This window comes from Balaenoptera physalus, assembly GCF_965194825.1.
Source record: "Balaenoptera physalus genome assembly, chromosome: 2".
In the NCBI taxonomy this organism is placed as follows: Eukaryota; Metazoa; Chordata; class Mammalia; order Artiodactyla; family Balaenopteridae; genus Balaenoptera; species Balaenoptera physalus.
Genome location: NC_138883.1, coordinates 70723524 through 70739573, shown reverse-complemented (window position 1 = coordinate 70739573; position 16050 = coordinate 70723524). Strand labels below are relative to the sequence as shown.

The window sequence follows — 16050 nt, the reverse complement described above, 5'->3', positions numbered from 1 at the left end:
TCATATAGCTGGACATCAGCAAATTTTTTTTTGTTTGTTTTTTTAAATTTTATTTATTTATTTATTTATTTATTGGCTGCATTGGGTCTTCGTTGCTGCGCGCGGGCTTTCTCTAGTTGCATTGAGCGGGGGCTACTCTTTGTTGCGGTGTGCTGGCTTCTCATTGCAGTGGCTTCTCTTGTTGTGGAGCACAGGCTCTAGGCGTGCGGGCTTCAGTAGTTGTGGCACGTGGGCTCAGTAGTTGTGGCTCGCGGGCTCTAGAGCGCAGGCTCAGTAGTTGTGGCACGCGGGCTCACTAGTTGTGGCTCGCGGGCTCTAGAGCGCAGGCTCAGTAGTTGAGGCACACGGGCTTAGTTGCTCCGTGGCATGTGGGATCTTCCCGAACCAGGGCTCGAACCCGTGTCCCCTGCACTGGCAGGCAGACTCCAAACTACTGCGCCACCAGGGAAGTCCCCAGCAAATTTTGTAGAAACAGATTTTTAAGACTTGCTTTTACTTAGTAAATATATTTGAATGCATATGTAAAAGTTTCTTCTGAAGTTCCAAGGGCTCAAAAACAATAATGATAAACTTTTTATTGAAAAGTGTAAATATGCAATTAATATTTTGAAAAATACTCAACAATAATAATAATGACCATCATTTAACAATAATCTAAAAGATTCACAAAAGTATAATGTGTATTAGTAGTCCCAGGTTTTGTTGACTGCTAGAAACATCAATAGGTCAGAAGTTTTCACTTACAGAACACCTTATGGATTGAATCTACTGCAAGCCTCATGGAATCAAACCATATCTAGATGTCCAGTATTAAAACTCTGATTTAGGGAAGGATACTGAGATGGTGGCATGGGAAGCAGTTTCCTCTTCCCTTCAGTTGTGAGAACTATAAAGTGAATACTGTGGGATTGTCTACCAGCACATACATTAGAGCAAAATGGAGGTGGTTATTTGGGAAAATAATAAAGTAAGAGTTTGTACATCCTGAAATGGAAAAATCAGTGTCAAGTGACATTTATACTGACTACACAGAAGTAGCCAATAATCAGGGAAGCTGCCGGGCACCATATTAGAAAGATGACATATGGAAATTATGTTTCTTGGTTTGATGGAATATGTACACACAGCACTTAAATTCATCATACTTTCCTTATGGTACATGCGGGGATGGGTAATAAAATTCTCTCTCTGTCTCTCTTCCTTTTCTTTCTGTGGGGATGAGGCATTTAAATTCTTTTATTCAATAGACAGTCATTGATCCAGTCCATGAAGATCTTGTTCTAGGTTCTGAGTTTCAGTGGTGAAAAAATAGTAAAAGTCCCTGCTGTTATGGACATTGCAATCTAGTATGGAGAAAGGTAATAAACACATAAAAATAAATTCATGAAATACATTTAGATAGTGATAAGTGCTACCAGGAAATAAAACAGGGGGGTATGATAATGTCGGAATATCCTCAATAAGTAGGCATCTGTATAGGACTGGTTACAACATAGCAGCAAACTTTCCCCAGGAAGTGAAGAGAGACAGAGACAGAGACAGAAGTAGAGAAGCCTCAGTGTCTTTCATAACAATCTCAATAGTACTGTTTCATCATCTCTGCCATATCCTATTGGTCACATAGACCAACGCTTTTACAGTTAAATGTATGAATGCCAGCAGGCAGGGATTGCTAGGGGACATCTTGGGAACTGGCTGCCACATACAGTAGAGATCAAGGAAAATGGAAAGTGCAAAAAGGATGTGGGAATCTTTTTTTTTTTTTTTTTTTGGCTGCGCATGGGATTTCTCTAGTTGCAGCGAGCGGGGGCTATTCTTTGTTGCCGTATGCGGGCTTCTCATTGAGGTGGGTTCTCTTGTTGCAGAGCACGAGCTCTAGGTGTGTGAGCTTCAGTAGTTGTGGTGCATGGGCTCAGTAGTTGTGGCTCATGGGCTCTAGAGCACAGGCTCAGTAGTTGTGGTGCACAGGCTTAGTTGTTCCGCGGCATGTGGGATCTTCCTGGACCAGGGATCGAAACTGTGTCCCCTTCATTGGCAGGCAGAGTCTTAACCACTGTGCCACCAGGAAAGTCCAGGATGTGGGAATCTTTTGATAATTTATTTTTATTTATGAAATGTGGTTATGTCAGAAGAAAGACTAAATTAAGAGAGAATACATGTGTGATCAAGAAATGGAAACAATGTCTATAAACTGAAAACTTGACTGAAAAGGAACGGTGAAGCATATGGTAATTGGAAGGTAAAGAGAAAGAAAATATGAAAATCTGAAACTGCAGACAAAAAGTCATTGGAGAGCAAGAGAATAAAAAGGTTTGTGAGAATGAAAAATGAGGGAGCTAGGTTTGGAGAAAACACAGAGGTAAAACATTTAGGCATGGATGGAAAGGTGGGTACTACTCCCTGTGTGAATGCAGGGATTATTAAAGGATAGACACAAAGACTAAGATGTTTCAGTATGGAAAAACAGATTGATGCAAGAATTTATACACTGTGATCTTCAAGTGAAATAAGGGCTCTCAGAGTAAGAACCTTCTAAACCTAGGTTCCAGACTTAATAACCTAGGTTTAGAATAACCTTCTAAACCTAGGTTCCAGACTTTTTTTCCCCCAAGACTACCAACAGTCTCAACTTCATGTTTATCCTTAAACTCTGACTAGTCTAAGCATTGAATAAAACAAGTCATCCATTTTCACCTTTAATACTGAATATTTTAACGTTGCTTGACATTGCTAGAGAAAAGTGCACAACCTTGAAACTGAAGCCATAAATCCATACTTTCCAGACATACCTGGGTTCTAAGCACAGTCATAAAGATCTTTGTAGTGCCATAGGTTCTTTGTAAAACCCGTTGACACCATTTTTAAGTCTACAGAAACACTGCCTCCCTCCCGTAAAGGCAATATTCATACCTCATATTTTAGAGATTACAAATAATGTCAGAAGAAAGAAAAACACACTTCCATCCCCTTTACTTCCTAATCATACCTATTCTACTTTTTCATTCTGTCATAGAGACTATACTATCTCTCATTTTTCAAAGCTTATATCTATTCTTTCCTTCTGCCTCCTACAAATCTTTTTCAGGAAATTTACACCCCTAACTACTTACATTATTCCATTATTCATTAATATTCATTCATTCATTCTCATCCCCCCTCTCTCTCTCCCTCTCCTCCCTCCATCCCTCTCTCTCTCCTTTCCCCCTGTTGCTCTCCTTCCTTCCTTTTCTCTTTGATCCTTGTTCTCTGTCTTCCCTCTGTCTTTGTCCCAGTTCTTGTGTGTAAGCATTCTTTCATAATGAAAACAACCAATCAACCAAGAAAAAGCCTATCAAAATCCATTTCCTTACAAAGTGCATCCTTCCTTTACCACAACATCATCTTGAAATAATGTTTGTACTTATTTTCTCAACCTTCTCATATTACTCAGTGGCACACATTTCTTAAGACACTAGTGTCTGGCCATTACACAAACAATTTTACCCAGTCCCTTTTAAATTATATTCAATATCAACTTATGGTTTTTAGCTTTTTATAAAATTATACTTATTGATTTATATAAAATGTTTAGCATATCTTACCTCTCTACAGTTTTTGACAGTATTGTCCATACCCTGAGTTTTACAACATGTTCTCCCTTGGCTTCTGCAATTCATTTCTTCTGGTAGCGGCTGATTCTCCTACTACATTTCTGATAGTCCCTGCCTTTGCAGGTCATCCTCGTCTACCCACACATTAAGTGATGGGCTTCCTAGCCATTTTTAATTTGATTACTTTTTATTTTTACTTAAACTCTTATTCAACAAATCTTTAATGGCATATTATTAACTCTAATAATTTTATTTTTTATTTCAAAGCTGGGCACTCTTGAATCAGTATCTCTTTCTCTAAACTCTACTGAATTTCAGGATGACATTATTGAAAGTTCACACAAATATTTCCATATAGAATTCCCATTTAGAATTACTTTAATTCAAACCTTTATTGAATTCATGATTTACCCTTCCAAGATATAATGTAATAAAAGTAAATTCTCTTGTCAACAAGCTCCATTATCACTTATTCTCGTCTCCTTTTTTCTTATCATAGTCCAACTTCATTGACATTTTTATAGTTGTTTTCTCAAATCTATTAATGAACTTGCTCTTGAATATAGATTCCCCCCTGTACTACACTGCCACTGTTTAAATCATCACGGATTAGCCTTTACTTGAACTAATCCAAGAGAATTATCAGGTCTCTTTACCAATAATCTCTCTCCAAACTGGCTTACCATGTACTGTATGGCCAGATTTCTTCTTAAAAGAAAACAACAACAACAAAAAACTAGAGGTGTGTATACCAACCAGGTTTAACTTATATGATTTTCTGTGCCATAAAAGATAGCATAAATTCTTTAGCTTAATCAAGAGACCCTACATAATCTCTCTCCTAACTTACTCCCATGAATCACACACCCTTCCCTCTTTTATATCTTGTGATCGTCAAAAATGTTTCTGAGATATAAAAAGCTCTTTAATGACTCAGTGTTTCTGGTCTGTCTTACTGAGTGCTCTTCTTGATTTCACTTTCAACTTGGAAAATGTTTGCATGTCCAAAATTCTTATTGAAATGTTTTTCCTTCTGTTATTTCCCAAAACATATTAAGTTTTTATATTCTTTAAAACAATTGCATCTTACTCTTCTTGTCTCCTGAGAAACCTGATTGAAAATCAAGATATGCTTCCTGAATGATTTAGACTGGGCATGTCAGCAGAGCTGGTGGGATAAATTTGGCAGGAAGTTTATATGAGGACTGGTATGAGGGCCTTGGACCTTGTGAAATGTAAATTTATTTGAAAAGAAAGAGTTCCACACATTTAGAGTACTACACCGTATCTTTTTCAAATCCCACGTTAACTTCAGACCATTGCTATGAGTTAAGGATCTGTGCTGCAGAAAACATAGATGGCCTGTCTGTTTGGAACATTCTTTAGTTACATCTGTCCTCCAGTTCCATATTTTGGAAGTATGTTCCTTATTGCCTCCAGTTTATTTCCCAATTTCCTTTATCACATTATCCTTAGGCAAATTGTTTCTCTTGACAGACTTTGCTTATCTAAATATTATTAATAATAAAGACAGCACAGCATGAAGTGCATCCATTGATAGGTTAGTAGACAAGAGAAATATAATGAATAAAAGTTAGGTAAATGGTAAAAATAAGACACATGGAACTTTTATATAATAAAACAGTCAGATAAATACTACTCCCTATCATAAAACAGAGAATATGACTCTTAAGAAAATAAAGGCAATGAAAAATATTTGATAACTGAGAAGAGAGAATATATTAGGAAGTAATAAATGTTTTCACTTTCGTGAAGGATACCTAAATTTTTAATAAAGATATAAAATAAGTGAAACAAATTAAAAACAATAAGGACTAGAAAAGATACACCTTAAAACTGAGTTAAGGAAAGAAATGTCACTTTTGAAAAATTATGTTAATTTGCAGTAGATAACGAATGAATGAATGAAACCCAAGAGATGGTAATATATAAAGACGTTAGGCAAAGGTGATACAACTTAAGACATAAGTGAAGCTCCTGAAAATTATTAACACTACAAGAGAGTAGTTATAGTCATTAGATTTAAATTTGAATCTCCAGATCAAATGGCATACTGATGAAAGAGGAATTGATAGAGGGCTGTAAATATTTACTATATCCTTATATAGTATTGAAGTAGTAGAGTAAACTAATGTATTCTATGGAAATTTGGGGTGGGCAGGGAGCCCTCTGCTTTCATTTATCACCAAGATAAAGTTTTATGGGTATTCAGGTGAAGACACATTACAAAAAATATAGGAAAAAATCTAGTTTGTCTCAGTACTCTGCACTAAAACATTCAGCATAAGATGACTGAGGAGCAATGTCTTACAAATCTTAAGAGAAAATAAGCATAAAGCAAGATTTTTTTTTGGCCTCACCAAGTTCTCATTCAAATATAAAGAAGACAGAAAATCTCAAACACATAATGTGCTTGGACACGACAGCATCCAAGCACTCCTAACAAAAATTGAAAATTTTAAAATTCCGCCAACTGATGTAATATAAATTAAAATAAATCAGGGATGATAAAACTGTGGTATGAAAGGACTTTCAGTAAGCATTGAATACATTTAAATATATAACAGAATGGAGTATGATATGTCCTATCAATGGGAAACTAGTTAAATAAAATATGGCAAAATGAAATATTATGCAGCCTTTACAATGCAGCCTTTAAATTTTTTCTCACCAGTATGGAAAGATATGTAGGATGAATTGCTAAGCAAAATTTCCTCTTTCTATAACCTATGAGTGTGGGTGTTTGAAATTCCACCATATATAAATGATCTTTATAAGCATTTGTATTAAGTGACATAATCTACTCACTGAAACAGAAAGTGGATAAGGAACAAAACAGAACAGAACTTTATGATTTTCTGTGTAACTGACCAAAGATAGGTATTTGAGATCAACAGAAGGGTCATTCTCTACATGGTCATTCAGAGAGGCAGGCTATTGCAGTCTTTACCTTCCTCGATGTATATTCTCCATGGTCAACGTAAGCATTGCTACCCTAACCTGGCAGAGGAAAAATAACAAAGAGGACACCAAATGGTTTTATGGTCTATGGCCTGAAAGTGACACACAACACTTCCACTACCATTTCTTGATAGTAATCAGTCTTGTGGCTACACATACCTGTAACAGAGGCTGGAATGTATGTGCAAGAAGTGGAGAACACAGCAGAACATGTCAGTTTCTCCCATAGCATTCAGGATAAGTAAATGAGGAAATAGCTTGAGGATTAAAATATTGAGATACTGAAATCTGATCAAAATATGTTTATCAGCTTTCCTTTTTAAGGTTAGAGGGGAAGAGAATATTAAGGCCTAAAGATGCATGAGGAGTGCTGTTCTGGGAGATGTGACAGAACACATGAGAAGGAAAAGTTGAATAGAGAGTTCAATTAAAATTTTACCTATTCTGGGTTTTGCTGATGGTGTTGCTGCCACCGGGAGACATACCAGCCTTAGTCAACCTCACCGTAGTTTTTCTACATCGCCATCAACAATGAGTCCCTGGACAGTGTCTCCTTTGAGCTTTTTGAAGACAAAGTTCCAAAGACAGCAGAAAGCTTTTGTGCTCTTAGTACTGGGAAGAAAGGTTATCAGGATTCCTGCTTTCACAGACTTATTCTGGGGTCTATGTGCCCGGGTGGAGACTTCCTATGCCTTAATGACACTGGTGGCAAGTCCATCTATGGGGAAAAGTTTGATGATGAGAGCTTCATCTTGAAGCACACGGGTCCTGGTATCTTGTCCATGGCAAATTCTGGGCCCAACACAAACAGTTCCTGCTTTTTATTTGCATTGCCAAGACTGAGGAGTTGGTCTTTGTCAAGGTAAAACAGTGTATAAATGATTTAGAAGCCATGGAGCACTTTAGGTCCAGGAATGGCAAGACCAGCAAGATCACCAATGCCCACTGTGAACAACTGTAATAAATTTGACTTAGGTTTTATCTCAATCACCAGACCATTTCTTTTGTAGTTCAGGAGAATATCCCTCCACCTCCATCTGCTCTCATTATCCTATAACTTTTGTGCTCTTGCTATTGTTCCTTGAATTCCATATTTTCTTTATCCCCCTCCAGGTCTAGCTAGATTGAAGAGTTAAGTTTATGAATATAAAATAAAAACTAAACAGCAATTTAAAAAATCTTACCTATTCTGCAGTTTTATCCAAATCTGATCAAAGAATAAAAATATCTTTCAAATACCTTAGACCATTTAATATACGCAGCCTTGTGAATGAGCTCAATCATTTGGCTATATGAGGAAGGGAGTTGCTTGATCCTTTGCATAGTACAAACAAAAATTCTGAAATAAAGACATTGAAATTTATCCAAATCTGTGTTGATATTCAAATGCTAAAACTCTTTTTATTTACACTTGATTTTCCTCTTGTGAATGGGTTTCTCAAGTACTGTGTTTAAATATCAGGTCTGATCCCTCACTAAACTGGAACTTATCCTGTAGGGAAATGATTCTTTCTCTTCAGCTCTCCTTATGGTAAGGTATTGTCATTGCAGTCAGTGTACTTGATGCTTAAAATCCTCATTTCCTTACTCCTTTCTTTGTCAATTATTTTATATATCCATGAAACTAAAATTGTTGAATAAGATAGTTTTGGGCCCTATATGTTTAAATATAAGAAACCTTTTCTGAAAAATATGGTTTAAAGTACACCACCAACTTGAGATTTAAAACATTAAAAACATTAATGCATTTTACATTTTATCATGTTTATTACTGTCTAGCACCTTATTTACAATAAAAAATAATGAGTTGTAGAGATATCTATTAAGGGATTTCATGAGAAATGACTTCATTTTCACTATGAGACTAAATGTAGGCAGCAGCACAGTATTGTTCAGGATAAATGACTGTTTGATAGGCTGATTATACCAGGAGGAATAACCTTCTCTGTAGTGCACAAAGATTCTCAGGCTCCGAAATCCAGCCAAGTACAAGTAGGAATATCCCTGAGAGACCTTTTCTGGCAATGGATGAGAGCTTTTTCCTTTAGGACGTTCAGAGGTCAGTGCTTACAATTTCACCAGTAACCAATGTCTATTTAAAGTGTCCCTTGTTAGTGAAATGATGGTGATATAGATTCTCCTCAGATTTAATTCCAAAAGATAGGAAGCGCTGTCAAGAACAAGTAAAAAAGAATAAGGCAAATGTACATGACAGTGTAAAACTGAGCACAAGTTCTTCTACTATATACTTATAAAGGCTTCACAAATAAAAATGTATATGGTAGTCAAGTAGAAATGAGGCCACAGAGCTTAAAACGAAAAATATCCTGTGTGCTGAGAATCATCTCCGCCCTTTCATTTCTAGCAGTGGTCACCCATGTGACGTAACTCTGAAGGATTATTTTTCAAGTCTCTCTCTTTGTTCTCTTAATCTCAGACTTCGGGATACTGATGGGTAGAACTGGTGATGAGTAAGAGAATGCATATAGTGCAAACTTAGGGACAATAAACTGTTATATAATAATAATGATATTGAAAAATTTTACTGTTCCCAAGATTCACATGGACATATAATCCCAGATCATTTTTAGAGTCACTTAGCTTACTTTTACACCTTGGGGAACTCTGGGATAAACAGGAATTTTTTCCTGAAACTTATTAAAAGATGTTTATGTGCATTTTGGGAGCTAAAGATCAGGGAGAGGGCTAGGTAAGGAGTTAAGTGAATTTGGAGCTGTTTTTAAATCACTCTAGATATAGTAGTGAATTCAAATGTTATACTGCAGAAAATTTAGGCAGTCTCTTTAGGAAATGTGAAAAGACTGTTTTAGTTGAGGACTCCATTTTTCTTACTGCTACACAAGTGACATATGCATTATTTATACATAAAATACAGAGTTACCTTTTAATTTTTAAGTGAATGATAACTGGAAAAATTTTAATGAACAAAAATATGTGTGCATGTGGCAGTCTCTAAAATCATTAATAAAAGACATTTTGAATAGAATGTAGTTATCTGCTGTACTTGATAGAATAGCAATTTCTTAAGTGTCAGTCCTCAAATCCATATTTCCTTCAACTCTGGAATCATTACAAATGAGACATTTTACTTTGTCTTCCTCCTGCTTCCACACTGAGAACTGAATGAACATTTGCCAAGTAGCAGCAGAATATTATTTTTTTAACACACATATCCTTATATTTGTCTATGAGAGTTCATAATCTTTTACCCAGTTTATTGGTCACAGTTATAAACCCCGTCTTCAGTTGTACATTCTCTATCTCTCTCTTGTTCTCGTGTTTACTCTTTACTGGCATTACTCTATGCTTTCCAAATCCAAGTGAATCTATTTAAAATACTTGGGCCAGGCACATTTTCAAGCTGTTGATTCTCTCTGTACTCTTCATGTAGAACAAGCAACATAGACATATTGTCCATCTCTACAAAACAGGGTTAAGTCAGAATGGTTCCTTTGTAAAAGACTTATTTATTCAATGAGAAGTGATCTAGGTTGGTCAGAAGAACCCAGAAATCACACCGAATGAATAATTCTTCAGAGAATTCCGAACTCTTTTGTACCTCAGCATGTGTCTGAGGTCAGGGGCTCTATGATCTCCAGCTCAGGAAAGAAGTCCACCTCAGACTTCTCAGAATTATTGAGTGATGATGATCCTTTAAAATAATAAGCATGGGGAAGTTTTTACATTTCTACCAATTTAATTAAGATATCTTTCCTTATTCTTAAAATATAAATCATATTTGCAAGAGGCACACTTTTTATTGGGAATTTAGACAGGAAATTTCATAAATCTTTTCAAGATTTTATTTTCAAAGTTGGGTCTTCTAAATGCATGCCATTTTCCCAAGCCTTATATAATTTTTGTAAAGTATTATCATAGGTTTTCTATTTTGTTCTTCACAAGTTTGGAATTTGGGAAGACAAATGTCTTTCTTTCTATTTTACAGATTAAAAAATGAGACACAACTTAAATAGTTTATCATTGGTCAGATCTAGAAAGTACTTATCCTGATTCTTATTCAGTGCTATTAACTATGTAGTTATTTTCATTTCATATTCTGGGATCTTATTTATTTGGGTTCACTCATGTATATTTTTCTTTTAGAAAACTTGTACAAAGATAAAATAATTTAAAAGATTACTTAGTCATTTTAAAATACCTATTTAAGTGCCTCCTGTGAGGAACCATGGAGACACACAGGAATAAAACAGAATATAGATTAATTCTGATTAGGATATATTTCAGTTAAACACAAGACAGAGAGACCCTTTAGGACAGTTTTGCCATACTCTTACTCCACCTAGCAGAATATTCCCATCATTTGCAGTATAAAATATGCCTTGGTCAAGGCCCTACCAGTAATAAGCAGCAGAAGAGTGTGTTGTGGATATTGGTTCAGTCTCAAACTAAACTCCTTTGCTTAGAGAGACTAATTTTATTTGTTCTTTTGTTTGTTTTGTGGACTCTTTGTACTATCTTTTTATCATTTAAAATCTTGAGGGTATAAAAATACGTGAACCCATTTTGTACATTTCAGCATTACTCAAGTTCTGAAGCTTTTAGTCATGTCATGTTGTCCATGAAATATGTGATAGATGTGCTCTTTCCTTGAGCATCATATTTGCTTCTACAAACATATCTCAAAGTATAAGGAATTTGTAATTTTCAACATAACTGACAGGACTGACAGACACACTTTTCTCAATTGACTTGGTACATGTTTTGTTATACATAAATTATGAAAGCAGCATTTATTTCTTTACAATTTTAAATTCTCAGAGCAGCAAAACAGATTATAACATAGACTAGTTCAAAATTAAATGAAAATAATATTTAAAGTATTTTAGAATGAAGCACTTTGCATTTTATTTTTGAAAGTACTTGAAGCAACAGAAATGATGAAGTTTGGTAGAAATGCAAAGCCGATAAACACTGTAAGTTAAAAACAACAATTTGTGCTAATAGTACACATACTGCTTTCAATACACAGTGCTAAGCTGCCTTAACATCGAAGAGTACTCTGCTTTGTAGATTCAAGGTAGTAAACTGTTTTATGTTTCAAGTTTCAGCTTGGTGCAAATTGAATCAACTGAGTTGCAAAATCAAATTTATCATAAAAGTGGTAACTGACCATTAACTACAATGTAATGCTGTAAACATGACCCTATTGTGAAACTACAAGACAGCCTGTTCTAGAACATGACAGACAGTTAGGAGGAACAGGAAAAGTCATTGTATTTGTCACTAGGAACAAGAAAGATAAAAGGAACATGATCCTGTGCTGTTTCATTGTTTGCTTCACAGTTTTAAGACACGCACTATGCTCTTAATGGCAAATGCCTAGAGGAATGGTGCCTTCATTTTACATTACAGCTATGTATGTTTAAGAGATTGTATCGGCATTTTCAAGGAGTTGCTTCTCTATATTAGATATTTTGTTTTAAGTGCAGCAAAAGGCCAAGCTCAAATTCATTCCTAATGAGCCATGTGTTAATGTCAAAGTCTCTGCTGTCCAGTCAAATGCCAAAGAACACATCTGACTTTATAATGAGCCAAACAGTTGTCTCTTCATAATCTCAGTTAGCCTTCTGTTAGATAGCTGCATCCAAAATTTATAACACAGTGGTGGAGGTTGCGGCTGGGATGGCTGAAATCCAATCAAAGATGTAAAACTTCTCATATTGTGTCAGTATTATGACCAAGGCTTTACCATTCAATCTCCACGTTGAAAACACTGACCCAACGGATTCCAGATGGAATGTTGCCTGAATCTGATCTACTCTGTACAGTAGTTGAGAAGAGATCAAAACCAGATGACAGGCATCAAGGCAACCAGCCAGTGGCAGGGTGGTTGGAATGTAGGTAAAAGTTTGAAATGACACTGCCAAACTTTTCTTTTCCTTGGAGGACACTCTTTCCAATTGACCAACTAATTCCGCATACTTCTAGGCTCTAAATTTTGTTTGGTTTCTGATTTGACACTTGCTGACATCCAAAAAGTTTAATGTTTATCTTGGCTATTCTCTACGTAACATGTTATACCTACTTAACATGAAAATGAATGCCTTTACATAGTCATGGGTAATGAAAAGGATATCAAGAAGTAAGAGGGTTTTAGGATGTTTTGGATAAAGTGTCATACATACACATTACAACTGTGCGTTGAAATCAGATAATTCAGGGAAGTCTGTAATACTGAGGAACATTTGTATTATATTTTTGTTTCATTTCCTAGTGAGTTATATAAGTTCCTAGATTGATTTTTTTCAAGTATTTACTCTTAAGTGTAATAGTGAAATTAGAATATTCATACATTAAGATCAAAAATATTTTACTTTAGTAATGATAGAAATACATCAGAAGGAAAATGAGATAAGTAGAAAAAAATAACATTAGAAAGAAATAGAGTTAAATGTTACTGTCTTTGATGAGATTATAAGAATTGTTATCTAACTTTCTTGGATTTTCCAAATTGTCTGTAATGAGACTGCATTTTTTAAAAGTTTCAGTTGAAGTAGATGAATATCCAGCTTCTGGCACCGCACAAATTAAGCCCCAAGTGTGTTCTGCTTAGTGAAAGGGAGGGGAAACATATTAAAATAATGTCACTGTCTGAATACCCTTGCTACATGCTTTAGGGTGTTAGTTTTGGGTTTTTTTGCTTGCTTTTTAACAAGCTTTATTTAAACATCTTTTAGTAATAGACTTAGCAACTAAAGTGGTGGTTTAAATAAATACAGTTTCTTTTAATGTATTTATTGATAAACTCTATCATTTAAAACAATATCAAATATGTCAGGTACCTAGGAATTACTATAACAAAACATGTGAAAAACCTGTACGGTAGATTTATAGAAATTGACAAGCTAATTCTAAAATTGGTATGAAATTGCAAAGGAGCAAAACAGCAAAGGTGGATTTGAAAAGGGCAAAAGCTGGAGGACTTACACTGTCAGATACCAAAACTAATTACAAAACTATTGTGATTAAGACAGTGTTGGCAAGGAAGAAAATACGATCATTGAAAAGATCGATTTGCTTCAAAGCTAAAAGTGGAAATTGGCATAGTGATGCATCTACAGATGGAGAATAAAGAAGAGCGAGAGAAAGCAAAAGCAAGAACAAGAGAGAGCTTCACAAATCTCTGTCTTTGGCTCTAATTTCTTTCTGGAATTACAGATGCATGTACCCAACTCTAACTAGGTCACATTATTTACCTCAACTTTAGCATGTTCTAAAGAGAACTCTTTGTTTCTGTCTACTCTTCTCCCAAATGTATGTCTATCAATTAGTAAATGGTTTTACAGTGCAATTCAACCAAAAATATGGGCATTATCCTTATTTCCTTTACTATCCTAACTCCATCCTTTGTCTAGTTCTATCCTACCACTGCCAACATATCAAAACTATGTTTATCTCTTGCATAAAACAAAGCAATAGTTTCCCAGTTGATGTCCTGATTCCACTCTTGTCCACCTCCTTACAGTCTATTCTCAGCATAACAGACACGCATTTAAAAAACATAAATCACACTTCTGTACAAAAATAGTAATAATGGTAAACATAAGAAATAATTGGCTCCTTTCCAACCTCTGTGCATTCTTTATTTTACCTACTATATTGCTGCACACAGAGTCACTGAGACTTTTTTTATTCTTTTTCTAATTCTGTGAAGGTTTCTACCTTAAATCCTTTGAACCATCTGTATCTTTAACCTGTAATGTCCTTAACCTTGATCTTTGCTTGGCTGTATCCTTACTGTTATGACCACAGTACATGCTAATTTCTCTACCTGTCAATCCATTTCAAGTAAAATCCTGTATACCTAGGCTATTTAATTTTCAATATAATACTTATCATAAACTGATATTTATCTACTTCTTTATTTATACAACACCCAATAGAATGTAAACTCCTCATAAACAGGACCCTTGTTCTTAACTGTGTTCCCTGACACCTACAGTAGTGCCTACCATGTGTTAAATTTTTTGCATTTATTGTTAAAAGTAGAACGAGTGATGGGTTGCAAAGAAAAGGCATACTTTGACAAGACCAATGATTGGATTAGGGCTAGAATTTTAGTCCTGGAGTAAATAGGAAAAAGAGTCAAAGCAAGATAAAATATTAGAATAGCCACATTGAGAAGAACTAGTAAAATAATCACAGGTGGAAGAGACATGTAATAAGAATATACAACAACAATATTCTCCTTGCATCTATAAAAGGAAGATTACTTTTCTTTTCACCAACACAGAAAAGCTAGAGGTTGTGGACATTTTTTCCCTAGTATATGCACATTGCAGACCTAATGTTGGTGGCTATATTTCTATCTTCTAAACCTCAACGTTTGCTAGAACATTAATGATATTGGTCTCATTGGGGTTATTAGATGATATCATGAGTGAGGTCTGTAACTCAGCTAAATATATTTTCTCTAAGGGAAGTAATACAAAGCCAAGAATATTAAAATTTTAAACATTTAAATTGAAGAATTCAGTATTAATGAGGCCCTCATTGTTCCATATACTGGGTAGGAAACTAAAGCGTCCCAAACGTTAAGTATGAGCTTTAGTTTTATACAATACACTGCTTTCAATACACAGTGCTGAGTTGCCTTAACATCAAAGAGTATTCCGCTTGCTTTGTAGATTCAAGGTACTAAACTGCTTTATGTTTCAAGTTTCAGCTTGGAGCAAATTGAATCAGCTGATTTGCAATTTTTTTTTTAACAAAACCAATATTTAGATTGACTGTAAATTTTCAAGGTGTTTTCTTCTGTGTGTTCCCAGAACCTTAAAATAGTGCCAGGTACTTAGGAAGCAGTTGATAATTGCTCATCAGATTTATTTGCTTTTTGAATGGAGCCAAACTGGTATATATTCAACTGCAAAGTTATTTTTGACAATGGACAAACTTCTCAGCTGTTTATCATGTTACTTGACTCATGCCCTCTCTCAGCTTCCTTCCATGGGAGGAAAGGCACAGTACGTAGAGATTATGCCAATGATATCAAGATTCTCTTAGGTAGGTGGGTAGTTTCAGGATCTATGAAGAGTCTGGGGCCTGTCACTGTTTCATGGATGCCAGCAGAAAACACAAGATGCTTTAAAAGGCCTAGATCCTTTAAAAGGCTTTATGTTTTTTACAGTGTGGATAGAGGACAACACTAAGCCAAATTAAGAAATGCCTAGTGGGAAACCGGATTACCAGTATTTCATAAAATCATGGATGGAGCTGTATTTTGATATTTTGCTCAGGTCAATTTTAACATTTCCGCATGAAATTCTGGTATATACATAATTGATGAAATGAAGTAGAATTCACCCATGATTTTTTTTTTCTTTCTCATTGATATTTTCTCTGCAAAGGCAGATGCCAAAGGGGAAATTTATAGTGTTTGTCCTCTTTTAGAAATTTTTCTCAGATTGGAACAAAATAATTACAATTTTTCACATAT

At 35.2% G+C, this 16050-nt stretch overlaps 1 pseudogene across 1 annotated transcript; it reads left to right on the top strand.

Annotated features, from left to right (window-relative positions):
- Window positions 1-2601: 2601 nt before the first annotated feature.
- On the top strand, window positions 2602-13332 carry LOC309654877 (peptidyl-prolyl cis-trans isomerase A pseudogene; annotated as a pseudogene). The gene has a single exon. The product of its transcript is annotated as a peptidyl-prolyl cis-trans isomerase A pseudogene (transcript).
- Window positions 13333-16050: the final 2718 nt, after the last annotated feature.